We start from the raw sequence: 25,732 nt of genomic DNA on the forward strand, positions 1-25,732 counted from the left end.
GTTCTGGAGGAAGGACAGGTGCAGAAGAATCTCAAAATTCCAAACTTAGAAGATGATCAGGAACCCAAACTCAACTCTGTCAACTCCCTGGGGTCCCCTGAGGAGTGTGGTTTTCTCAGACCATCTGCCCTGTGTCAGGAGCAGACCAAGCCTCAGGTAGCTTAGAGAGACTATCATGCAGCACATGCTTTGGACGGTTCTCAGTTCTGACCTGCATGATCTTGAGACCATTTTGTAACTCCTAACACTGTTTTCTCATACCTATAGTGATGGTTATTGATGACCGAGTTAATCCTCTTACAATGCTGAGTTGCTGTTGTTCCTTGGATAACCGAATATTTTGAAGGGATCAACTGTTTATCACTTCCCCCTAATTAAGTATGTTTTTAAAACTAGAAATGTTTCAGGGGGCACTCAGGTCCTCCTCTTGCACCAGTTCCTGGTGTTGGCAGTTTCTGCTCTGAGCTCCAGATCCTGATCCTGCCGGTGGTCTATGGTGATGCCAGTGTGTACATGCTCTTCCTTGTGCACCGGTGTGGAAAGGAGGCAGCCCTTCCACTACATGAGGCTGCAACATGCTGACACTCAAAGTAGGCACAATGAAGAATCAGCTAGAGTTCCCGGTACCAGCTGTCCTAGGTAGAAACATCACCTTCACCACAGTGTTCCTGTGCTCCTATCAGGCCTTCACTACTCCCAGCAGGCCATGCATGAGCAATGTGACAGGTGACTGCCTGTCCCAGCACAGCATGGTGGTGATGATCCCACCTTATCTGTTTGTCTTTGGAGTGTCCCCACACCTCTCTGAGCTTCACTTTGCTCTTCTCACAGGCAGGCTTGTACAGGCATGAACCTCACAGGATTATGGTAGGTAGTCATGGTAGCTGCTCACCCAGTGGCAGGCTCTGCCGAGAGGGCTGCTGGGAGTGCTGTGTGTCTTCACACTTGTCCTTCACTCTCCCCAATGAAAACACTCTTGGCCTTATCCTTCCCTGGCCTGTGGCCTTTCTGTGTTTGCAAAAGAACATGGAAACAATCTGTTTGCAAAGAAGTTTTGAGGTTCTGTCCATCTGGTCCAGGAAATGCTGACTCTGCTAGATGTGCTGTTGGGTGGGCTCTCATGGGAGAGGCTTGGGCAGGACTTCCCTTGGCAATAAGCTGCCCCACCCAGGCCTTTCCATGATCCAGACTCCTGGGACCAGGGTGCAAATCCCCAGCTCCCCACTTGTCAACAATGTGACCTGGGCAACTTTCTCAAACCCAAGCTTTGTCCACCCAAGGTCATCAGAGATGGGGGATAACAGGATGTCCTGCACAGAGTGTCTGTGCAGATTAAGTGAGGTAGAACAGACAGAACAGTGGTGGGGCCTGGCCCATTGGTTGGCAGAAGGGAGCTCACCATGTGCAGCAATTTCCGCGGGTCACCCAGCAATCTGCCCAGAGGCTTAGCTACTCCATCACTATCATGTATCTGAAGTCCACTTAACCACATGGGAGAGAAACAAACACATATTCTGAGTGTAGCTGCCACAGGAAAAAGTGCATCTGAGCGGGGAGTAATACCAGAGGGTGATCAGGATGGTGGAAGATGCCCCCTTGGGTTGAGCAGAGTGGAGCTGCCCTCTGGAGCCTGGGGTTAGTGAGGATGGGCTTGTAGAAATGCCCCTCTCCTTTACCCATCAATGCTGGGTTCTGCGGGTACTGAGTCCCACAATCGGTGTGCTGCTAGTGCCCTCAGCACAGAGAAAAACCCAGGGGTTCCCACAAGGCTTCGGCCACGTCCTCTGCTTCCTGAACTCCCATTCTGGTGACCCCACCAGGGATGCAGAGATGAGGTGAGGCAGGGGCTTGTGCTGTCAACACCACTGCTCTACCCTGGGAATCTGACACACAGTAGGTGCTCGGTAAGTCATTGTTGAATGAACAGCAATACTGGGTCAAGTTTCTGTGGGTGTCTGTGCCCCCAGATCAGGGACCCCTCAGGGCCCACCTCACAAGTGACATGAAAATAATAATGCCACCAGGAGCAATAACAGTTCCTCAGAATAAGTGGGCTTTTCCAAGCACTCTCCACCTGTTGCAAAGGCCTCCCAGCAGGGAAGGGGGCTGTCAGGGGCAACACTGCACTCTCCACTGTAACAAGGAGAAAGCCAAGGGCCACAGAGAGGAGTGCCTTTCCAGTGTCACTGCTCACTTTCCCACCTTTTGGGAGACTGGGAGGCTTTTCTACTACATTCTGGCTCTGAAGCCCCAATATTGTTTGGACATGTCTCCCTCCCTGGAGCAGGGAAACACTAAGTGACCTGTCACTTGTCACCAAGCAGACAGGCTCATTTCAGCTCATTGTGCCACCTGCAGGTTGTGCTAGTAGCAGGATCCTCTGGGAGACATCACACTCTCCCAACCTGAAAACAGGTGAACAGCTCACAGGTTTCCTGGAGAGGATGATCACATGGACTTGATCTGGCCAATCAGCATTTTCCATCCTCCCTGGCCACTGTGATTGGCTCAGGGCTGGGCACCAGCCCAATCAGGCTCCACGGAGGTCAGGCCTAGTTACTGGAATCCTGGGAGCAGAGAAGTTCTATTTCAGTTGGGAGTTGGGTGGTGATGTCAGCCTGTGGCAGTTGGTGACTATCTTGCTCTCGTAAAAGCAGAGCCATGTGAAGATGACACCAGTGGCAGAGCCCAGAGGTGGGGAAAGATGACTTCTGCTGATGTCACTGAGCACCAGGTACAGCCCTGCCTGAAGCTATCTCCCTGTGGATGTCTCAGTTAGGTAAGTCATTCTCTCCTGCCCTGTTTGCTTCTTTAAGCCACTTTGGTTTTCTGTCACTGGTTTTAAGAAAAAGTTTGACTATTCCTTCAAGCTGGCTAAATGGAGACCCTGGAACTGCAACAGTGTGGTGACAGGCAACAATGTGGCTAATAGACTCCAGAGGCCTCTGTTCAAACAGGGGATTGTAAATGACAAGGGAGAGTACACATGGCCTCAGTGAACAGATTTGCTAGTGGTAGCTCGCAGTTCCTGGATATTAGAGTGCATGCACTCAGCCAAGTCTCAGCCCTGCTCTCACACCTGCTAACCCATACATCTCCTCTCCCACCTGCCTGGCTTAGGGGCCTGGACACCCCCAGGCACCTGAAACAGCCCAGGGCTTTGTGTTGTAATTTACACAGGCTGCCCCCACTTCTGAGGGTGAGGGTGACTGGGTTCCAGTTTACAGAGAAAACAGACTAGACGGTCTCACTGGTGAGCTGTGGGGGTGGGAACCCAATCTACCATCTGACCTATGACTTCAGAGTGGACAGCCTCCCCACCCTCAGCCAGGATGCTTGCTAAGCCTAGGGGCTCAGGAGTCCTGCTCCCTCCAGCACCCCTCCTGGAGGTGAGAGTGGGGGGGGCTCTGCCCTATACAACATTCACCCCTGCAGGGGCACACGTGTGACCTCACAGTCTGTCATCCCTTCCTTATGACCTGGACCTCCTTGGCAGGGCATGAGAGGTGCCTTGATGTGTGAGAACTGCAGTTCATGGGTGCACATGTGGGCAGGTGCACCATGACTGAGAGGACAGCACCGCAATTTAAGCCCCCTCCATGCTCAGATGATTACATCCTGGAATTGAGGGGTTCCCAGGGGTCAGGTGGCCAATTCTGGCCTTAGGGGCAAATTCTTATCACCCAGGAGGCTAATTTTTAAATTAAATTACACATTTACAATTCAATAGTCAAGCCCCTTTCTCAGCAGCCTTGTAGCCTCTCAGCTTTTACCTCTCGCTGTGACCATGTTCTTAGCTTCAAATTGAGTGCCATTATGGACATGAACATGTCCCTGTCATGTGTCACCTTCAGAGTAAGGGGCCACCCAAAACTCCCCTCCCTTCCCCTTGTCGATACCTCCACACAGGGAGTAGGGCCCTTTCGATGCAGTTGTGCAAATGTGTGAGCTAAGGGTTTAGAATGACCAGGCTAGGAGTGGTCTGCCCCACATGGCAGGGCAGGTGGACTGGCAGGGGGTGATGGTTCACTTGTAAAACTCAGCTGGTGTCAGGCAGCGACAACAGACTGGCAGCCAAGGGCTCAGCTGGTGCAGAGTAAGCGGATTAAATGTGTTCACCCAGACGCCTCGAGGATGGCAGCCCTGGAGTAAGACTACAAGTGAGGAAGGTGGAGAGTCCCCAGTGCCTGGACCTCCACCTTCTAAAAATCAGGACTGAGATGTGGCTTTGAAATCAGAACACTGGAGTTCAAAGCTTCCCCCACCACTTGGTCAAGAATTCAAAGCAAATGAGCCTCAGTTTTCTCATGTGTAAAATCGGAACATTGAAGCCTCTCCCTCTGAGGGTGTGGAGGGAAGTAAATGCGGTGACAGCAGAGCACAGGAGCTGTCTGGGCTGAGCCTGCACACAGGCAGGCCGTTGTTGCTGCCATGACCACCGTCTTCCAGGGCAGGGTCTGCACACTCTCCCTGTGAAGGTCCAGACAGTAAACATTCTAGGCTTTGAGGGACCTACAGTCCCTGTCACAACTACCACCCTCTGCTGTTGGAGGGCAAAGGCAGCTCCTGCAGTAGGTAGTCCAGGCTCGCACCCCCGCTTCCTGGGATAAGTATTCCTGAGATACAATTGTCACATAACTTTGTTGGCTTTAGGTGTGCAGCATAATGGCTTGTTACATGTGCATATTGTGAAATGATCACTGCATTAAGTTTACTTGACGTCTGTCATCACCCATAGTCACACACTATTTTCCTTGTGATCAGAAATTTTAAGAGGTACTCTCTTAACAACTATCAAATGCACAGTGCAGTGTTGTTAACTACAGTCACCTTGCAGTACATTATGTCCCCAGGACTTGTTTATCTTCTAACTGGAAGTTTGTACATTTTGATTATCTTCCCGTATTTCAATCACCCCCTGACTCACCTCTGGCAACCACCAACCTGATCTCTGTTTCTATGGGTTTCGGTTTATTTTATAGATTCCACATATAAATGAGATCATAGGTATTTGTCTTTCTCTGTCTTATTTATTTCACTTAGCGTAATACCCTGAAGGTCCATCCAAGTTGTCACAAATGGCAGGATTTCATTTTTTTAATGTCTGAATAAGATTCCATTATATATACATATATATGCGTCACGTTTTCTGTATCCATTCATCTGTTGATGGACACTTAGGTTGTTTACATATCTTGGTTATTGTAAATAATGATACAGTGAACGTGAGGGTGCAGTTGTCTCATTGACATAGTGATTTCATTTCCTTTGGATATATTCCCAGCAGTGGACTTGCTGGATCATATGGAAGTTCTAATTTTAAATTTTGGGGGAGTCTTCTTACTCTTTTCCAGAGTGATGGCACCAATTTACATTCCCACCAACATTGCAGAAGTTTCCCTTTTCTTCACACCACCACCATCACTTGTTATCTCTTGTATTTTGATGACACCCACCCTGACAGGTGTGAGGGGATATCTCATTGTGGTTTTGATTTGCATTTCCCTGATGGTGAGTGATGTTGAGCACCTTTTCATGTACCTGTTAGACATCTGTGTGCCTTCTTTGGAAAAATGTCTATTCAGTTCCTCTGCCCACTTTTTAAATCAGATTGCTTGTTTTTTTGCTGTTGAATTGTAAGAGTTATTTATATGTTTTGGGTGTTAACCCCTTATCAGATACATAGTATGAAAGTACTTTCTCCCCTTCTGTCTGTTACCCTAACCTCTGCTTTCTGGATGACAGGGGTCCAGGCACTTGGGAATCTCTGCTTCTCACATGTTTCCAATGGTGGGTGGGTGAGGGCTGTGTTCTGATAAAACTGTGCACAACCGTGGGTCACTACCCCTTCTTTTAGAAGGTGGGCTCTGAAGAGTGCAGTGTGGGCAGGGATGTTTCCCTGAAGTCATCATTTGGATGGTCATGTGCCCTGGAACTCACATCTTCTAGCCCGGATGTGATGGGGGAATTTGCAAAGGGAGGACCTTGCAGCTAAGAGACTAACCAGGTGTTCTTGTGTCTTGTTGGAAGCACCTGGAAAAAAAGTTGTGTGGAACAGGGACTCCTCCAGGTCACAAGGCTCAGTTCAGGCTTCTGGGATGCAGAGACCTGCTCTGAGCCACTGTCACTGAGGAGGGAAGGGCCTCAGGCAGGAGGGAGGGGTTGCTGGATTTCACTTGCCCTGTTTGTCAAGTATCAGCTCTGGTGATGTGTGGCACATGGGCTTAGCTTTGGGCATGTAAGAGGAGAGGTTCCTGGGGAAGGGCTGGCTTTTTCCTCTGATTGAGGTCCTACTGTGTGCCAAGCACAGCAGTCCTCTGAGTCAGAGCTGGAAAGCCAGGCACAGAGAGGTCAGGGAGTTTCCAGGTCACACAACATTAGGGGCATCATTAGGGTCTGATGCAGACCTGACGCCCAGCCTACATTCTCTCTCCTTTCCCAGGACCATCATGATCCCACATGTCAGCATCACCCAGAGAGGCCCAGGTATGGGCACTGGGACCTTTCCTGCCTAACATGCCAGGAGCCTTAAGAGGGAGGACAAGACACTTCCTGAGTCCATGATGCCCAGAGGCTGCTCTCAGCGAGAGGCCCAGCACACACTATTGGATGAATCCTAGCTCTGTCCTGAGTCACTCTGTCCTCCCTGCCTCAGTTCTTCTTCCCACATGGGGCTGGAAACAGCAGCCACTTCACAAGGGTCTAAGGAACCTCCAGGATCCTGGAAGCAGCACCCTCACACAGGGAGCACGGTGGGGTCAGCCTCCATTGTCTCCTTAACTTTTCCTCACCTCTTTGCTGGATGAGGAGCCCTAGCGGGGCCCTGGCTTGTCCCAATTCTCACCCCAGATCAGGGTCCAGCAGGGGGTGGTGTCCAGGCTGGACTCTGTCCTCTGCCCCTTCTGGGCACCCTCATTCCCCACACCTTGGCTGCCTGGACACTGTCTTCCAGGGGCCACTCTGTGCCTCCCACACCTACCTAGCATCCACCCACCCTGGGTTACTCCATCGCCCTCTGGCCCTTGGATACACACCTCCGTGTTGAGTGGAAATGAGGTGATGGACATGCTGGGCCTCCTGGACAGTCTGGGGGAGCCTGATATCCCCATCCTGCCCACCGCCCCAAGAGCCCAAGTTGGGGAGAGTGTGTGCCTCCATTCATACTCTGATTTGCTCAGATTCTCAGCACCTACTTTGCTGGGTGGATATGGGGGCAGAGGGATGATGTAAAAGCAGGAGACCTGGACAGCAGAGCATGAGAAGGGGGCTAGCCCAGGCTGGTCTCATAACCCCCTTAGCCTTGGCTTTCTCATATTTAAAGTGGGACAGACTATTTTGAGGTGAGCAGGATCCTGACCCATAGCCAGGCACTGTCCTACACACATAAGAGATCACTGACTCCTCATGAAAATCTGTAGGGCAGGGACAGGTGTTATCACCCATTTCTGCAGAAGTAACTGAGGCACAGAGAGAACAGGGGAGGTGACCACTCCAGATTACAGAGCCCAGGCCATCTGGTTCCAGTGTCCAGGCTCATGGTCAGTGCCCACTCTGGGTTTCCTTCCTCCCTTCACCCTCCACTGGGACCCATGGCTGCAGGCTCATCTCAGTGTGATTGTTCATGGGGAGGAAGATGGGGGCTCTGAGGGCCCGTTTCTCCTAGCACTGCTTTCCCAGAAGGCTCAAGGGGTTGACTGTATTCACTACTGGACACCCAGGCCTGGGCCCAGGCCAGCCACACTGCAAGGCCTGAATCAATGATTGTTGAGTGAATACCTGAACCTCTGCATGTACCTGCATGTTGCTCCCATTTCCTCATCTCCACAGCTGGCTACCCGGCCAACACCTTATGTCATCAGGCCTCTGCCAGGGACAGTCAAGGGGACCAGAGCTGCTCATCTGGGGACAGGGAGCCTCAGGGGCCCTGTGTCTGTCCCAAGCATCTCCTGGGCCAATTCACAGGGAAGCCCAGCCAGCTTCCAGGAACAGCAATCAGGTCCCAATCCCAGGCGTGTAGAGTAGGTCTTGAGGGGTGTTTCCTGAGACTGACTTTGTGTATGAAGGGGTCCTGGGGGTCAGGCTGCTTTCAACCTCCATTCCAGGCCCACACCCCTGCTGGCAGCATTGAGCTAGTAATAAAGGACACAGGCCGTGGGGCCAAGGCTATAGCAAGGCTCTGCTCCCTCTCTGTGGCTCAGTGTCCTCATCTGTAACAGAGAACTAGTAACAGGGCCAAGGGAGGGCTCACTGAGGCCCTCCTCTGTAGCTTTGGTTGGACACTGCCCTCTCTCTGCTCAGTGCCCTTCTCTGTAATAGAGAACTAATAACATTTTTCTTAGCCCCTTTTGGCCCCGTTTTTCTGAGTCTCTTTCCACATTGGGCCCAGGGCTTTCACAGAGATCACAGACTTGGGAGGTAATCAGAGTGTGGTCTCAGCCCTAGTGGTCCCAACTGAGGCCAGAGGAACTTCAGGAGGGGTGGGAATCCAGAAGTGCTTCATGGAGGAGGTGAGATCTGAGCTGTGTCCCCAAGGATGAGCTGTCATCCAGCTGAGGCCTGGCACTGAGCAGGACCCATGTACATGGTGAATGAGGGTGTGAATGAATGAATGGGCACCCCTCTAACAGAGAGTGAGGGGGGAAGTCCCCCAGGCCAAAGCAGGAAACACAGGGCACCCTGGGGGAGCAGAGGGCGGGGCTGCAGTGTGATGCCTGCCTCACCCTTTATGGGTGTCTTGCCCCCACTTTAGCCTGTGTTCTGGTGGATTGGGAGCCCTTGCCTCTCCTCTGCTCCAGGATCCTGCTCTTCATTCCCAGCAACACCCACCTGTGTCACCTCAGTGTCCCCAAGTGGACCTGGACCTGTCTTGTGGGAGATTGTGAAGAGGGATTTGGTGTGCAGCCCAAGACTGAAGTGGGAGGGAGAGGATAATAGGGACCTCCAGAGGGGATCATGGGCTGGGGGAAATCGGAGGGGTGGGGAAGGCAGAGACTCAGGGCTGAAGGATCCTGCTAGTGGTGGCTCCTTCACAAGGGGCTTCACAGGGAGGAAGCATTCATGGGGTAAAGGCAGAGCTCAGTTTGGGGCTCGCTGACATGGAACAGCTCATCACAGAGACGTCCAGAGGAGCTGGATATAGGGAACAAAGGTGCCACTGATATCATGGTCAGAGCCTGAGACCCAGATGAGGTGGGGTGGTGGTGCAGGGGAAGGGGCTTGAGGATGTCAAGATGTTCATTCATTGGGGTCCTCAGGGTGGGGACCTTCATGTTCATTTCACAGCCACCTGGTGCCTGACAGAGCTAGGCTTAGGGAGCTCACTGAGTAGACACGTGCTGACAACCTAGATTCTCCTGTTTTCACATAAAGTCCCTGGTGTGAAGCCAGGTGGCACTCTTTAGAGTCATACAGCCTCACCCCTGGGCTCTCTGTGTGCCTAGAGCCCAGTGGCACCTTACCTCCCACTCCCCACTGCAGGACCCTTTGCACACCTGCATTTCCACAAGCTATAGAACATCTTCTCTTGCTGTGTGTTTACCCTATGAAAACTCATTGCCCCAGGAAGAGAGGCCTCACATCCTGCCCTTATTAAAGTGGTAAAGCCTGTTGTTCAGAGAAGCCCCTGACAGATCTCACAACCAACCAGGTACCTGTGCATGAATTGATAATGCAGCCCCCTCCTCCTTGTGTGAACAGCACCCCCCCAATAACAGACCCCACACACTCAACCTTGGCGCTCGTGTAGGCACCTCTTGCCTGTGTGGCCTGATGTTGCCTATAGCAGTGTCCCTATTAAACTTTCCTAGACCCTTCTCAGACGCTGGTAATTCTTTACCAACCCAAGTAACTAGCCCGCCATTGTGCCCACAACACCTGAAACAGTATTGGCTAAATTATGCAGATTGATGATGCAGTTTAATTTGCTTTAAAGGTGAAATCAAGGTTTACAAATAAAAGCAACATACGTACTCAAGGCAGGACTAAGAACTCACACGGATAACTAAGACCCTCCACGCGCATCCCACTGTGGCCTCAGGGCATTTGCGCTGGCTGCTCTTTCAGCCAGGATCTCTCTCCGCCTGCTTCTTGAACACCTCCAGGAATCTGCTCAAATGTCCTCCCTGACCTTATTTTTCTCCATGGAACATATCACCTCCGGACATTGTGTATATTATACTTAATTTTCTCTGTGTCCCCCACCAGGCTGTCTGCTGCATGAGAATGGAGACCTGCCTGCTTCACTCCCTGCTGTGCCCGGTATATGGAACCCGCCCAACACACAGTAGGACCTCAGCGAATGTGTGACGTGTGTGTGATCACTGTAGGCCACAGACAAAGGTCTTCCCAGCAGTGATGGTAAGAGTCATTCATTCTCTACTTACTGAGCCCTACTGTGCACTGGATACTGACCTGGGTGGGAGGCATGCAGTGGATGAGACACAGTGAGCACACACAGCATGTTAGGAGGGACACGTGCTCTGGAGAGCACACAGGGCTGGGGGAGTGCAGGAGTGGAGGAGAAGAGGGTCAGGTGGAGACAGTGGTGGCAGAAGAGACAGAGAGGTGGGGCCCAGGTCGTGCAGGGCTTGATGGCTCCTGTGAGGGCTTTTCCTCAGGGCAGCGGAACCATGGCTGGGCGTGGAGCAGGGGCCCGGTTCCTGAATGCTATGCAGGAGATGGAGCAGGTGTCTGCTTTGGAGATGTGCGTGGAGGAGGCAGTCCCTGTAGACTGTGCAGGCAAGGAAGGCTCCTCTGATGGGGTGACATCTGAGCTGAGCCCTTGTATGGACCATGTTTCCACCTTCTGTAGACTGGATGCTTTCGTCAGCCCTGCAGGCCTATGCAGGACACACCCTGTTCTCAGTCACCTGGGCTTGGCCTCCTGCCTCCATTATGGGCCTTCCCACCCCAGAAGGAGTCCTTCTAGATCTAACACACTACCCCCTCCACTGGACTTGGACTCACACTGAGCCACTGTCCACCAGCCCAACTCACCCAGAGTCAAGTCCAGACACTTGGGGGAGCCCCTCCACCCTAGAGCCCATGAACTTACTCAAATGGCCAGTCCTCAGCCTGATCACATGCCTCACCCTCCCCTCCTGCAGAAACCCTGTGACAGATCCTGTCCACAGCACCCTGCTCCTCCGATCCTGACCTCAGGCTTTCCCATGGGGTGTGACCCCGCATGGGGTGCAGTCCCCTCCTCCAGTCTGGTGAGTAGAAACTACCTTTTCTTTTTTCTTTTGTTAATATATTTATTTTTTAATTTTTATTTTATTGAGTTATAGTCAGTTTGCATTGTTGTGTCAATTTCCAGCATAGAGCATAATTTTGTCAATTGTGTTTACTCTTTCAAGAAACCATCTCTTGGCTTGATTTTTTCAAATGTTTCTAATATCTGTATTTTACTTATTTCCTCCCTGATCTTTATTATTTCCTTCCTTCTGCTTACTTTTGTTATTTTTTGCTCTTCTTTTTCTAATTCTTTTAGGTGGTAAGTTTGATTGTTTATTGCAGTTTTCCTCTTTTTTGAGGTAGACCTGATTCTCTCGCTATAAACTTCCCTCTAAGCACTGCCTTTTCTGGATCCCATAGGTTCTGTGTGGTTGTGTTTTCATCATCATTTGTCTCACTGTGTTTTTTTATTTCTTCTTTGATTTCATCATCCACCCATTTTTTTTTAAAGTAGTATGTTGTTTAATCTCCATGCTGTCATTTATTTCTCCTTTATTTTTCTGTAGTTAATTTCTAGTTTTATGGTATTGTGTTCAGAAAAAGTTGCTTCAAATATTTTCTATCTTCTTCAAATTGTTAATGCTTCTTTTGTGCCAAAGTATATGATCTATCCTAGAAAATGTGGTACGTGTGCTTGGGAAGAATGTATATTCTATTTTAGGGAAATATAATGTTCTGAAAATATTAACCAAGACAAATTGTTCTATGTTATCATTTAATTTCTATGTTGTCTTATTAATTTTATGTATGGAAGATCTGTCCAGTGATGTTAATGGATAGTTAAAGTCTTCTACCATGACTGTATTCCGATCAAATTTTCCCTTTTTATCTGTTATGTATTTAGGTGCTCCTATGTTGGGTTCATATATGTTAATGAGTGTAATATCTTCATCTATGACTCCTTTAATCATTATAAAATGTCCTTCTTAATCTTTCTTTATAATCTTTGTTTTAAAGTCTATTTTATTTGAAATCACTGTTGATATTCCTGCTTTCTTGTCATTTCCATTTTTGTGGAATATCTTTTTCAATCCTCTCACTTTCAATCTATGTGTGTCCTTCTCCCTAACGTGGGTCTCTTGTATACAGTGTATTGTAGATACTTGCTTTATTATCCACTCTGCACTCTATATCCTTTGATTAAAGCATTTAGTCCATTGACATTTATAATAATTATTGATAGATATGTGTTTATTATATTTTGAACTTTGTTTTGCAGTTGATTTTGTATTTCCTCTTTGTTCCTTTCATTTTCTTTTTGTGGTTTGATAATTTTCCTTTTTATTATCTTGGTGTCTTCTTAGTTTTGTGACTCTATTGTAACTTTTTGGCTTGTGGTTACCCTACTTTGTACATATATTAACCCATTACTATATCTGTTTGTTTTAAACAGATAGTAATATAAGCTCAAACTCATCCTACCAAGAACAAAAGAGAGAGAGAGAGAGAGAGAGAGAGAGAGAAACCTGTACATTTTCTTGTTCCCCTCCCCCACCCTTAATGATTTAGATGTCCTCTTTTATGATTTCATGTTTATTCTGTTGTAATTCATTGTAGCAATCACCTTTCCAATCATGGTTTTCTCCTTTTTGTAGCATCCTGCTTCTTTTCTGTTTAGAGTAGGTCTTTCAATATTTCCTTTAGCATAGGTTTAGTGTTGCTAAATTCTTTTAGTTTTTGCTTGTCTGTGAAGTTCTTTATCTCTCCTTCTATTCTAAAGGATAGCCTTGCTGGATAAAGTATCGTAGGCTGCATCATTTTTTCATTCAGGACTTTGAATATTCCTTGCCCCTCCCTTCTGGCCTGTACTGTTTGTGTAGAGAAATCAGCTGAAAATCTTATGGGGGTTCCCTTGTATCTCATTCTTTGTTTTTCTCTTGCTGCCTTTAGAATCATTTCCTATTCTCAACCCTGGTCATCCTAATTGTAATATGTCTTGGTGTGGGTCTGTTTGGGACCTCCTTGTTTGGGACGCTCTGTGCTTCCTGTACTTGGATATCTGATTCCTTCTTTAGGTTTGGGAAGTTTTCAGTCATGATTTCTTCAAATACCTTTTCAATCCCCTTTGTTCTTTCTTCTCCTCCTGGGACCCCCATTATGAGTAGGTTGGCATGCTTTATGTTATTCCATAGGTCCCTTATATTGCTTTCATTGGTTTTTATTTGTTTTCTCTCAGCTGTTCTGTTGTCCTGTCTTCTAAGTCACATATTCATTCCTCTCAATTATCTAGCCTACATTTTACAGCCTTTAGCTCAACTCTCATCTCAGCAAATGAGTTTTCCAATTTTCACTGGCTCCTCTTTAGAGTTTCAATTTCGTTTTTTGACATATTCTCTGTCTCTATAGACAATCTCTTTTAGTTTCTTCAGTACTTTGATCAATCCTTTCTTGAAATCATCTAGTAGACTATCAATGTCTATTTCATTGATTGTTCTTTCAGGGGATTTATCTTGTTATTTTAATTGAGAGAGGTGGCTCTGCTTCTTCATCTTGCTTATATCTCTCTGGCACTATGGCTTATGGACTATCAGTTATCTACTGTCGTCCTTTAGGAGTTTATTTATTTATATAAAGTGGATGCAGAAATAAAACTAAGCACAAAGAAATTAGTTTTAAAAGCAGTATAATCAATAACAGAAGAACATATTGAAACAAGATAACAATTGAGTTGGGATGAATTTTTATAACATTAAAGGAAGTAAAATATTTGAGAACAGAGTATAATCATAACAGAAGAACAAAACAAAGATAAAAATGAAATTGGACAAATTGAAAGATAATAATATTAGTATTTTAAAAGAAAATTTTAAAAGGGATTAAAAATAGAAATATAAAAATTATTTAAGAAGTAACATTTAAAAAGTAAAAGAAAATGGAACAGAAAAAGAAGAGAGGATGTTCCCGTGGAGATTGTGTGCCCTTAATAATTTTATCAAGAGGTCTTTCTTAAATAAGTGTGGTTGCCAAGTCTTACTTCTGTGCCTTTTGTCTGTTATCCCTTTGGTTACGGATGTGGCCGTTAACCTGTTAACCAGAGCTTACCCTGACTATTGAATGGGGACTCCTATTTGTTTTGTGGTTGTCACAGCTCCTGCCCCTGCCTTGTTTCATGAACTCAGCTCATTGGTTCCAGAGACCCTCTGGTCACACCCTTGGTCTGTGCTGCTCCCAGTGCCTGTAGGTAGACATGTCACATCTCCTCCCAATGCTGCATCTTGGTGCTGCTCTCCTGCATGGTAGGTGGGCAGGGTGTGCCCCTTCCCAATGCCGTGTTCAGGTGCAGCAGTCCTGCACAGTAGTTGGGTTGGTTGCTCCCCTGTTCAGTGCTACTCCCCACTCCGCATCTGTTCCACACTCTGTAGGTGGGCTTGAGGCAAATGGCCACACCAGCCCTAGTCCCTGCTCTTTGCCAGAACTCTGCTCTTTGTTCATTTGTCTTAGAGGTGCGAGTTCATAGACGCACCAGGACAGAACCTTCCTATATGTCTGGGGATGTAAACAAGTCTCAGTCCCACCTATGAGGCTGCAGAACTGCCAGGTACATATTCAGGTTTCAACCCTGCCTCTGCCTGGGTGGGTATGATGGCTGTGGCTGAGCCTCATCTCTCTTCTTCTGAGAAATCACCAGTTATGTTGCTGTGGGTCAGCAGAGACAAAGGACAAACCTCCCCTTCCCTCAGGCAAGCCAGCAAAGTTGCTTTGCTTTATTTTTTTTCTTATTTTATGGGGGGCCCAGGCTGTTCTGATCTGTATACAATCCAAGCAGTTGTCCACAGCACACTGTAGTCCCCCAGGGTTACCTCTGTACAGTCAACCAGAATCTGCTTGTATCCAGCAGCCTGTCCCTTCCCATCCCTGATTCACTTCTAGGTTTGGGGGTTGTTGACACACTTTGTGCCCATATAACTTAATTCTGTCAGTCAAGGGCGGTTCTGTACACATCTGAGCCTCAGAGGTTCCCTGTCCATCCTGCTGACCTCTCCGTTGGAAAGGGGGAGACCCAGTCAACCAGCACTATCCCTCCTTTGCTGCTCCCTCTTCAAAGGACCAACCCCAAGCCATTTTGCATTTTCTTCCTTCTTTTTTCCGTTTCTCCTACCAGATTGGTGGCACATTTCGTCTTTTGAAGATGGCAATGTTTTATCAAAGTTCATCAGATGTTCTGAGTGGATGGGTGTGTCTGTGAATGTCAGTCTTGGTGTATTTATTGGAGAGGATAAGATACAAGTATCCTTCTACTCCACTATCTTGGCCTTTCTCCAAGAATATGCACTCTTAATAATTTTGTCATAAGGTTGTTTTTAATTATGGGTGGTTGCCAAGTCTTCCTTCCATGCCTTTTGCCTGTTATCCCCTTTGTTGGTGGTGTGGCTGGTGTTCTGGTGGCCTGAGTCTGCCCTGGCTATTGAGCAGGAGCTCCTTTTTTTCCTGTGGTTGTCACACTCCTGCCCATATCCTGCTGTGAAAACTCCACTTGCTGGTTCCAGAGGCCCTCCAGTCGTGCTCCTGGTCTGTGTCCCAGCATCAGTTTGTGGGTGGTCTGCACCCCCACCAGATGCCTGGTCCCAGCACCACACTTGTGCAAGGTAGTTGGCAGGTAGCTCCCCTGCCGCATTAGGTCCATGCTTCATAGGTGGACTCAGAGAAAACAGCTGCACTAGCCCTCATCCCTGCTCTGTTCCAGAACACTGCTTCTTGTCCATTTGTCTTAGAAAAGCCAATTCAGAGAGGCATCGGTGTGTAATGGTCCCCTCTGCTTGGGACTGTAAACAAATCTCAGTCCCACCTATGAGGTTGTGGAGCCCCTAGGTAGGGATTCGGCTTTTGACCCCTCCTTCACCTGGGAACCATGAACCAGAAAATATGGTGGCTATGGCTGAGCCTTGACTCTCTTCTCCCAAGAAGTCTCCAATAATGGCACTGTGGGTCTGTGGACACAAAGGCTACGGATCCCCTTCCCCCCAGGGCACACCAGCAGTGTTGCTTTGCCTTTTTTTTTTTTTTTGGATTTTATGGGGGACCCAGGCTGTTCTAATCTGTATACTCTCCCAGCCATGGCACACAGAACATTGCAGTCCCCCAAGGTTTCCTCTGTACAGTCAGCCCGAATCCTCTGCTCGACTCAGACAGCCTGTCCCATCCCACCTCTGCTGGTTCACGTCTAGGGCTGGGGATCATTGGGACTCTTTGTGCCCAATTAACTTAGTTCCGTCAGTCAAAGGCTATTCTGTACAGATCCGAGCCGCAGATGTTCCCTCTCCATCTTGCTGAACTCGCCATTGGAGTTGGGTAGACCCAGTGTATTAATGCTATTACTCCTTTGCAGCTCCCTCCTCATTGGAATGGTCCTGAACTATTTTCCTTTTTCTTCTTTTCTCCTACCAGATTTGTGGAAAATTTTATCTTTTGAAGAAGGCAATATTCTGTCAAAGTTCAGCAGGTGTTCTGGGTGGTGGGTGTGTCTGTGGATGTCACTCTTGGTGAATTTGTGGGAGAGGGTGAGCTCTGAGCATCTTTTTTACTCCACCATCTTTCCTCCTCCTTCACTTTTTCTTTTGATTGGAACACTTAGTCCATTGACATTTATAGTAGTTATTTTATAGATGTGGTTTTATTGCCATTTTGAAATTTGTTTTCCAGTTGATTTGGTATTTCTTATTTGTATCTTTCTTTTAATTTTTTTTTCATTTTTGTCATATGATAAATTTCTTTTCTATAAGCTTGGTTTCTTTTTGGGTTTTATGACTCTTTATATACTTCTGATTTGTGGTTATCTTGTCTTTCAAGTATGGTAACCCCTTACTTCATCTGTTTGGTTTTAGTTGATAATCATGTAGGCTCAAGTGCATCCTAAAAAGAAAGAAGACAAAAAGAAAGAAGAAAAAAAAAAGGGAACAAAATCTATATTCTCTTGCTCTCCTCTTTCACCCTTTATGATTTTGCTATTCTCTCTTTCTTTCTTGCTTTCTTTATTGACTTACTGACTTATTTATATCTTCATGTTTTCCCTTGCAATTCACTGTATTTATTGCATTTCCAATTATGGTTTCCTAATTTCTATAGCTTCCTGTTTATGTTTTATTTAGATTAGAACTTTCAATTTTTTTTTAGCATAGATTTAGTACTGCTGAATTCTTTTAGTTTTGCTTGTCTGTGAAATTCTTTCTCTCTCTTTCTGTTCTAAAGGAGAGTCTTTCTAGATAGAATATCCTAGTTTGCAGCCTTTTCTCATTCAGGACTTTGAATATATCTTGCCACTCCCTTCTGGCCAGAAGTTTTTATGTAGAGAAATCTGCTGAATGCTTATGGGGCTCCCTTGTAACTAACATTTTGTTTTTCTCTCACTGCCTTTAGAATATTTTCTTTATCTTTAACTTTAACCATTTCAATTATAATATATCTTGGTGTAGGTCTGTTTGGTTTCTTCTTGTTTGGGACCCTCTGTGCCTCCTGTACTTGGATAATTCTTTCCTTCTTAAGGTTTGGAAAGTTTTCAGTCATGATTTCTTTAACTATCTTTTCAATCCCCTTTTCTCTTTCTTCTCCTTCTGGGACCCACTATTATGCATAGGCTGGCGCACTTTATATTATCTTGCTTTAATTGGTTTTTATTGGCTTTTATGTCTGCTGTATTGGGTTATTTCTTTTATCTTGTCTCCTAAGTCATTTATTCATTCCTCTGCATTATCTAGTCTGTTTTTGATTGCCTGTAGTTGAATTTTCTATTTTTAACTAGCTCTTCTTTATAGTTTAAATTTTCTTTTCAAAGTTTTCTGTCTCTATTGATAGTCTCTTTTAGTTCTTTCAGTGTGTTGATCATTCCCTTTTTGAAGTCTAGTAGACTATCAATCTATTTTACTGTTTGTTCTTTCAGGGGATTTCTCTTGTTCTTTTAATTGAAAGTGGTTCCTCGGCTTCTTTATTTACTTATATTTCTCTGGCTCTGTGTATTTCTTCTAGACCCGTTTCTGAGCTGCGGTGTGTAGTAGGCAGGGTGGGAGCACTTCAGTTGTGAAGAAAAATAGGCAGGAGATTTCCACTGGGGAGTTCCCTCTGTGGTGTTGTCTGTCACTTGTTATGCAGACTTACAAAATACTATTTGTTGATGTTGGCTTTATCCCTGCTTTAGCTATGGGAATGTCAGCCACCTACTCTGGTGCCCCTCAGGTTCTGAGCCCCAGGAAACATCAGTGCAGATCCAGCAGTGTCAGTCCCTTGGACCTGCCTTAGCAAGTGTGTAGTCACACACATGAATTTGTGGTCCACTACAGGTTCAGCTCAAACCCCAATCCCGCATCCACATATGGAACCATACACCACCCTGTTGTAAATACCCTCACTGGCCACCCTTCTTGAGTCAGAACTCCACTCACTGCCTGTAAGTCCCAGAGGTGTGGATCCACAAAGTGACCAGAGAGAGCAAATCCACCCTCTCTGCCTGGGGCTGTAAACAAATCTCAGTCCCGCCTGTGAAGTTGCAATGGCACAGGATATAGATTCAACATTCAGCTCTGCCTTTGTGCAGCAGTGTTGGCTATGACCAAGCCCCATTTCTCTTCTCATGAGAACACACCAACAATGGAGCCAAGTGGAGAAAGTGACTTTGGCCCAGCCATGCATCATTCCTTTCCCATTATAACAACATTGGTGCTTTTTTATGAGAGTTTCAGTCTGTTCTGTTCCACACACACACACACACACACAGCCAGAGCTCACACTGCCCTCTAGTTTCCTGATGCTGCCTCTCTGCAGTGTGACCCAGCCCTCTGCCTGGGCTCTTCACTGACTCCAGTAGCCAGTCCTGGCTCATCCCTGCTAGTTCATGTCTAGGGCTGGTCATCACAGGGACCCTCTGTGTCAGTATTCCCCAGTTCTGCCTGCCATGCAGTTGCCACTGTGTCCTCCAAACCTTGGAAGCTCTGCTACTTTCCTAGCTGATCTCCCAGCTAGAGAGGTTGTGTCCCAGTGTGAGGGTGCCTTTCTTCCTATGCTACTTTTTCCCTGCAGGATCAGTCCTGCACTGAATTTGTCTTTTTTCTTTTTATTCCTTACCATATTTTGTGAGAATCTTCCTGTATTTCAAAATGAGAGACACTGTGCCAGAGTTTAGGAGGTTTCTGTGCAATTCAATGTTTTTGTAGATGTAATTCTTTGTGTATTTGTGGGAGAGGTCAAGCTGTGAGTCTGTCTACTCTGTCACTTTGACTCCTTCAAATTTTAAAATAGGGCTAGGTCTTTCTTAATTACTCTCAACAAGCTGTTGTAGTTTCCAGCGTACATGTCTTGTAATTTTTCCTTGCCTCTATTGGATGCTGATTCAGAACATACACAACCTTCTAGAGAAACCTGTCCCACCCTGCCATTTGCTGCCAACTAGCTGGCCTGTGTCTGAGTCACCAAAAGGTTTTGTTCTTTATCTGATTCTTAATTCTTTATAATTTATCATTTTACTCTCATAAATGCTGATTGTACTTGTAACAAATACTTTAAAATAAAAATAATAAACTTTATGCTGTGGATTCAATATGAATGAATCTCAAGTAACATATGCTTTAAATACCTTAGAATTAGTAAAGCAATATAGATACATTATGAACACTTGAAATGTTGCCTAAAGGAAAATTGCAGAGATTTGCAAATCCCACCCCCAGAAGTGACCGTCATGAATGGCTTGGTGAACATCTCTCAGTCTCTATCTCTCTTATTCTCTCTGCCTCTGTCTCTCACACACCACAAGATTCATTTAAATCTATGATGATTTGACACATATGTGGTCATAGATGGCATCTGGGATGTAAATGATGGATTAACAAGCATCCAAACTGAGGGCTTCCTTGACATCAGGTAAAGACCTAGCAGTCATTTTTCCAGCTGCACAACAATCATTCCTCCATGTGAACCAGAACTGATGAATCCCACCCCCTCTCCATGAACATTAGTGTTGCTTCCAATCTCCTACTAGTTAAACCAGAACTGTGATGAACATCCTTGAAAAGACATCTTTGAAAAATTGTGCAAGAATTTTAGTATGATCAACAATAAGCATCAGCACTACTCGGAAAGGGGTGAACTTGTGGAACTGTAATTTATCCTGCATACTGTTCTCCCAGAGAGGAGTGTCTGCTCACTCTTCCCTCCAGGGGATCTACTGTGGCCTCTGCCCCCTCATGTTGTCACTAGAGCTGGTTGTAACCAGGCTAAAATCCTGCCAGTGTGATGGTGACCAATGCTGTCTCCAAAGTGTGTACATCTGTGTGCATCCTCACTTGAGAGGTCAAGCACCTCTAATATACACTGGCCACCTGCATTTCCTCTTGTTGGAATTGCATGTGTTTGTTCTGTTTCTGTTTAGAACACAGTGTTTCAAGAAGTTTTTGGACCACAGGGATGTGAAACCTTTCTCTGACTTTAGGTTATGAAAAATGATTTTTCCAGGTTGTGGTTTGACTTTCATGGCTTTTGAATATTATTATTTTTTATTTTGTAGGTTATGTTTTGCCACAGGAAGAGCTAAGCATCTCCCTTCTGGCTCTGGTATCACACATAGAATAGCAGTGCCTATCTCGAGATTATGCACATAGTTACTAAAAATTTTCATTTTGTACATCTCATGTTTAATCCACCTGGGTTTCCCTTTCAAATAACCAAAATACTACTTCAAGTTAAAAAAAAAAAAAACACCAGTCCCTTGTTAAAATATGAGAGCAGACACAAACAGCCACCTTTTGTATGATTTCATTGATAGGGAACATCCAGGGTAGGGAAAGACACACAGAGAGAAAGAGGATTAGGGCTTGTCAGGGGCTAGGGGAGGGAGAAAAGAGAATGTGTGCTTTGGATACAGGGTTTTATTATGAGGAAAGAAACAGTCTGAAACTAGACAGTGATGATGGTTACACAGCATTGTGAATGCACTTAATACTCCTGAATTGCAGAATTTAAAATGGAAAAACATCTAAATTTTATTATTGTAAACTTAAAACATAAAAATAGATGATACTCTAAATGACATGAAAGAAAACAAGGAAATTACAGGAAAAAACAAACAAAAATGATTCCAGGAGAAGGGAAGTAAAGTTCGGGTCTGGGAGTGGGTTGATTCTGAGAATTAGATGACAGTGTTGGTGTTTGCAGAGGCATCTCAGCCCGTAGTGGTGGTGATGCCTGAATTGGCTCTGGGTCTCATAGAAGTGTGTGTGTAGGTGCAGGAGGAGCTACAAGATCAGGCTCAGGGTCTCCCTGCAGGACTGGTAATGTAACCTGGCTCTAGGTCTCCTGTAGGGCTAGTCTTACAGTCTCCCTGCAGAGCTGGTGGGATGTGACACGGTTCTGTGTTTTTTGCAGGTGCAGGTTTGGGTTCCCCTGCAGGGTTGGTAGAATGGGACCCAGTCCTGTGTCTCCTGCAGGATCCAGCTCCGGATCTCATGCAAGACCAGGCTCAGGGTCTCCTTGTAAGGCTTGTGGAATGAGACCCCATCCTTTTTCTCCTGCAGCAGCAGATTCATGGTGTCCCTGCAAGGTTTTGCAATTTCACCCTACTGTGTATCACCTGCAGGAGCAGGCTCAGACTGTCCCTGCTGGGTTGTTGGAATATGACACATCTCTGATTCTCTTGCAGAAGCAGGCTCAGGGTCCCTCTACAGGGCTAGTCAATTTTGTTCCAGTCCTAGGTCCCTTGCAGGTGCAGGATTGGGGTCTTCTTTCAGGGCTGGTGAAATGTGACTCAGCTGTTGGTCTCCTGCAGAAACAGGCAGAGTTTCTCCCTGCAAGCCTTGTGGAATGAGACCCAGTGCTGGGTCTCCTACAGGAGCATGCTCGGGGTCTCTATGCAGGGCTAGTGGAATTGGACCTAGCTAATGGTATCCCTGCAGTGCTGTTGGAATTGGTCCAATTCTTGGGTGTCTTGAAGGTGCAGGCTCTAAGTCTCCCTGCATTGCTGGTGAAATGTGACCCAGTTGTGGTTCTCCTAAAGGAACAGTCTCAGGGTTTCCCTGCAGGGCTGGTGGATGGGACATAGTCCTGGGTCTCCTGGAGGAGCAGGCTCTGGGTCATTCTAGAGCTGTTGCAATATGACCAATCTCAGGTTCTCCTGTAGGAGTAGGCTCGGGGCCTTCCTGCAGGGCTAGTGGAATTGGACACGGCTCATGGTCTCCGTGCAGTGCCATTGGAATTGGTCCAAATCTTGGATATTTTGAAGGTGTAGGTTCTAAATTTCCCTGCATTGCTCATGGAATGTGACCTGGCTCTGGTTCTTCTGCAGAAGCAGGCTGATAAATTACCTGTAGGGCTGGTGGAATGTGACATGGCACTTAGTCTCCTGCCAGAGCTGATTCAGGGTCTTTCCACAGGGCTGGTAGAATTGGTCCCAGGCCTGGGTCTCCTGCATGTGAAGGCTCAGGTATCCCTGCAGGGCTTGTGGAATGTGACTGGGTTTCTGTTTCCTGCAGGGGCAGGTTCAGAGTCTCCTTGCAGTGTTGCTGGAATGGCACATGGCTCTGAGTTTCCTGTAACAGCAGTCTTATGTTCTTCCTACAGGGCTAGTGGAATATGACTCAGACCTTGGTCACTTGCAGGAGCAGGCTAGTTTTCTCCCTGCTGGGATGGTGGAATCAGACCCTGTCCTGGGTCTTCTGCAGAAGCAGGCTCCAGGTCTTCCTGCAGGGCTGTTGGAACATGACCCCATCACTGGTTCTGCTTCAGGAGTAGGCACAGGGTCTCCTTGCAAGGATAGTGTAATTGGACCCAGCTCAGGGGTCACTACAGGGCTGATGGAATGTGACCTGGCTCTGTGGTTCCTGCAAGTGTAGGTTCTGTGTCTCCCTTCAGGGTTGGTTTAATGGGACCCATTCCTGGGTCTCCTGTAGAAGTAGGCTCAGAGTCTCCCTGCAGGGCTGGTGGAATGTGACCCATCTCTGGGTCACCTGCCAGAACAGATTTGGACACTACCTTCAGGCTGGAGGAATTGGGCCTGTTCTTGCATTTCCTGCAGGAACAGGCCTTGGGTCTTCCTGGAAGAATACTGTAATATGACCCATCTCTGGTTCTCTTGCAGGAGAGGCTCATGGTCTCCCTAGAAGGTTAGCAGAATTTGTCCCATTCCTTGGTCCAAGGCTCAGGGTATCCCTGCAAGGTTGGTGGAATGGGACCTAGTCCTGTGTCTCCTGCAGCAGCAGGTTCTGTTCTCTTTGCAGGGCTGGTGGAATGTGACTCCACTCTGTAGTATTTTTTGCAGATGCAGGCTTAGGGACCTCACCAGAACTGATGGCTCTTAGTCTCCTATGGGAGCAGGTGAGGGATTCCCTGCAGAGCTGGTGGAATTCATCCCAGTTCTCAGTCTCTTGCAATTGCAGACTCAGTGTCTCCCTGCAGGGTTTGTGGAGTATGACTTGGCTGTGGGTATCCTGCAGGAGCAAGCTCAGTGTTTCCGTGCAGGGTTGGTGGAATGAGATCTAGTTCTGGCTCTCCTACAAGAGGAAGCTGGGATTCTCCCTGGAAAGGCTGATGGAATTGGACTGGGATGTCTGTCTCCTGCAGGAGCAAGCCTAGGGATTACCTGCAGAGCTGGTAGAATGTCACACAACTCTTGTTCTTCTGCAGGAGCTGGCTCATGTTCTCTGTGAAGGGCTTGGTCTCCCCCAGGAGCAGGTTTGTAGTCTCACTACAGGGCTGGTGTTATGTGACCCACTCTGTTTTCTGCAGATGCAGTCTCCGTGTTTGACTGCAGGTTTGGTGGAATGGGACGAAGTCCTGGGTTTCCTGGAGTAGCAGGCTTACAGTCTCCCTTCTGGGATATTGGAATGTAACCCAGTCATGTGTTTCCTGCTGAAGTGGCCTCAGGATATCCCTACAGGGCTGTTGGAATTGTACCTCGCTCTGTATCACCTGCAGGATCAGGTTTGTGCTCTCCCAGCAAGGCTGGTGGATTTGGACTTATTCCTGGGTCTCCTGCAGGAGCAGGTTTTCAGTCTTCCTGCAGGGCTTCTGGAATATGACATATCTCTAATTTTCCTGCAGGTTCAGGCTTGTGGGTCACCCAGCAAGGCTAGTGGAATTGGACCCACTTCAAGGTCTTAGTGCAGAGTTGATGGAATGGGACCCAGTCCTGGGTCTCCTGCAGGAATTGGCTCAGAGTCTCCCTGCAGGACTGGTGAAATTGGACCCATTCCTGAGTCTCCTGCAGGAGGAGGCCCTGCATCTTCCTGGAGGGATGGTGGAATATGACAGAGATCTGGTTCTCCTGCAGGAATAGGCTCAAGGTCTCCCTACAAGGCTAGTGGAATTGGACACATTCCTGGATCCATTGCAAGTGAAGGCTTGGGGTTCTTCCTACACAGCTGGTGGAATGTGATTTGGCTCTGAGTCTCCTGCAGGAGTAGGCTCAGGGCCTCCTTGAAAGATTGGTGAAATGGGACACAGTGCTGTGTCTCCTGCAGTAGCAGGCTCAGGTTCTCCCTACAGTGTTGGTAAAATTGGATCTGGCTCCAATTCAACTGCAGTAGCAGACTGAAGGTATACCTGCATGGCTGGTTTAGTGTGAAGGAACAGCAAGTCTTAATACATTGGCCCACTCCTGGTAAAAGTATAAACAGGGCTTGGTGCATGGTCTCTTGTATTGTCTGAAAAAGCCCCTTGAGATGTGTTGATTATGATGACCTCTTCCAAGAACTTGAACACTTATAGAATCTCTGCCAACTCATCTTGTTTAGACTGAAGGAATCTGCCTTTCATCAGTTCTTGGAATAGAGATCAACACAAAATGAAAGAGGGAAGAAAAAATTACCAATCTATCTATTAAGAAATCAGCTGAAGACATTAGAAAGTTCTCTTGCAATGCACTTGTTTCTATTTTGGTGCATTTAGAATCATTTCTTTATTATCAACTTTGGCCATTTAAATTAGAATATATATTGTTGTAGGCCTACTGGGGTTCATTATGCTTGGACCCTCTGTGCTTCCTGTGTTGAGATAGCTGGTTCTATCTTTCGTTTAAGAAAATTTCAGTCTGATTTCTTCAAATATCTTTTCAAACCATTTGCCTTTCTTCTTTTCCATGTGGGTTCCCTATGAGTCATAGACTGGTATATTTTCTCTTATCCCAGGTTTCAGTTGCATTGCTTGCATTGGTTTTCACTTGCTTTTCTATGTCGTGTTCTGACTGAGTGATTGTGGTTATCCTGCTTTCGAAGTCACTTATTTGTTCCTCTGCATTATCTAGTCCGATTTGGACTGTCTTTAGCTTAGCTATTCTCACCATTGAGTTTTCTGATTCTATTTGGCTCATCTAAAGTGTTTCTCTTTCCATTTATACTAGCCTGCATTTGTATTCATAGACTCAAGATTTCCTTCAGTGTTTTTATGTCCTCCCTTTTCAAGTCATGTTCTAGTAAATTTTGGTGGTCTAATACATTGCATGTTCTTTCAGGAGACTCCTGTCTTTTGAAAATTTGGAATGGTTCTTTTAATTTTATTATATCTCTCTATCGCTATGGGTTAAGGA

The 25,732-nt window shown here is 46.6% G+C and overlaps 1 long non-coding RNA gene across 1 annotated transcript; it reads left to right on the forward strand.

Annotated features, from left to right (window-relative positions):
- Positions 1-2,613: 2,613 nt before the first annotated feature.
- LOC135320770 (uncharacterized) lies at positions 2,614-11,156 on the forward strand. The gene is made up of 3 exons (XR_010380096.1): positions 2,614-2,779; positions 10,204-10,356; positions 11,106-11,156. It is a non-coding gene; the product is annotated as an uncharacterized LOC135320770 (long non-coding RNA).
- Positions 11,157-25,732: the final 14,576 nt, after the last annotated feature.

Source organism: Camelus dromedarius, unplaced genomic scaffold (genome assembly GCF_036321535.1).
Source record: "Camelus dromedarius isolate mCamDro1 unplaced genomic scaffold, mCamDro1.pat HAP1_SCAFFOLD_121, whole genome shotgun sequence".
Classification (NCBI taxonomy): Eukaryota; Metazoa; Chordata; class Mammalia; order Artiodactyla; family Camelidae; genus Camelus; species Camelus dromedarius.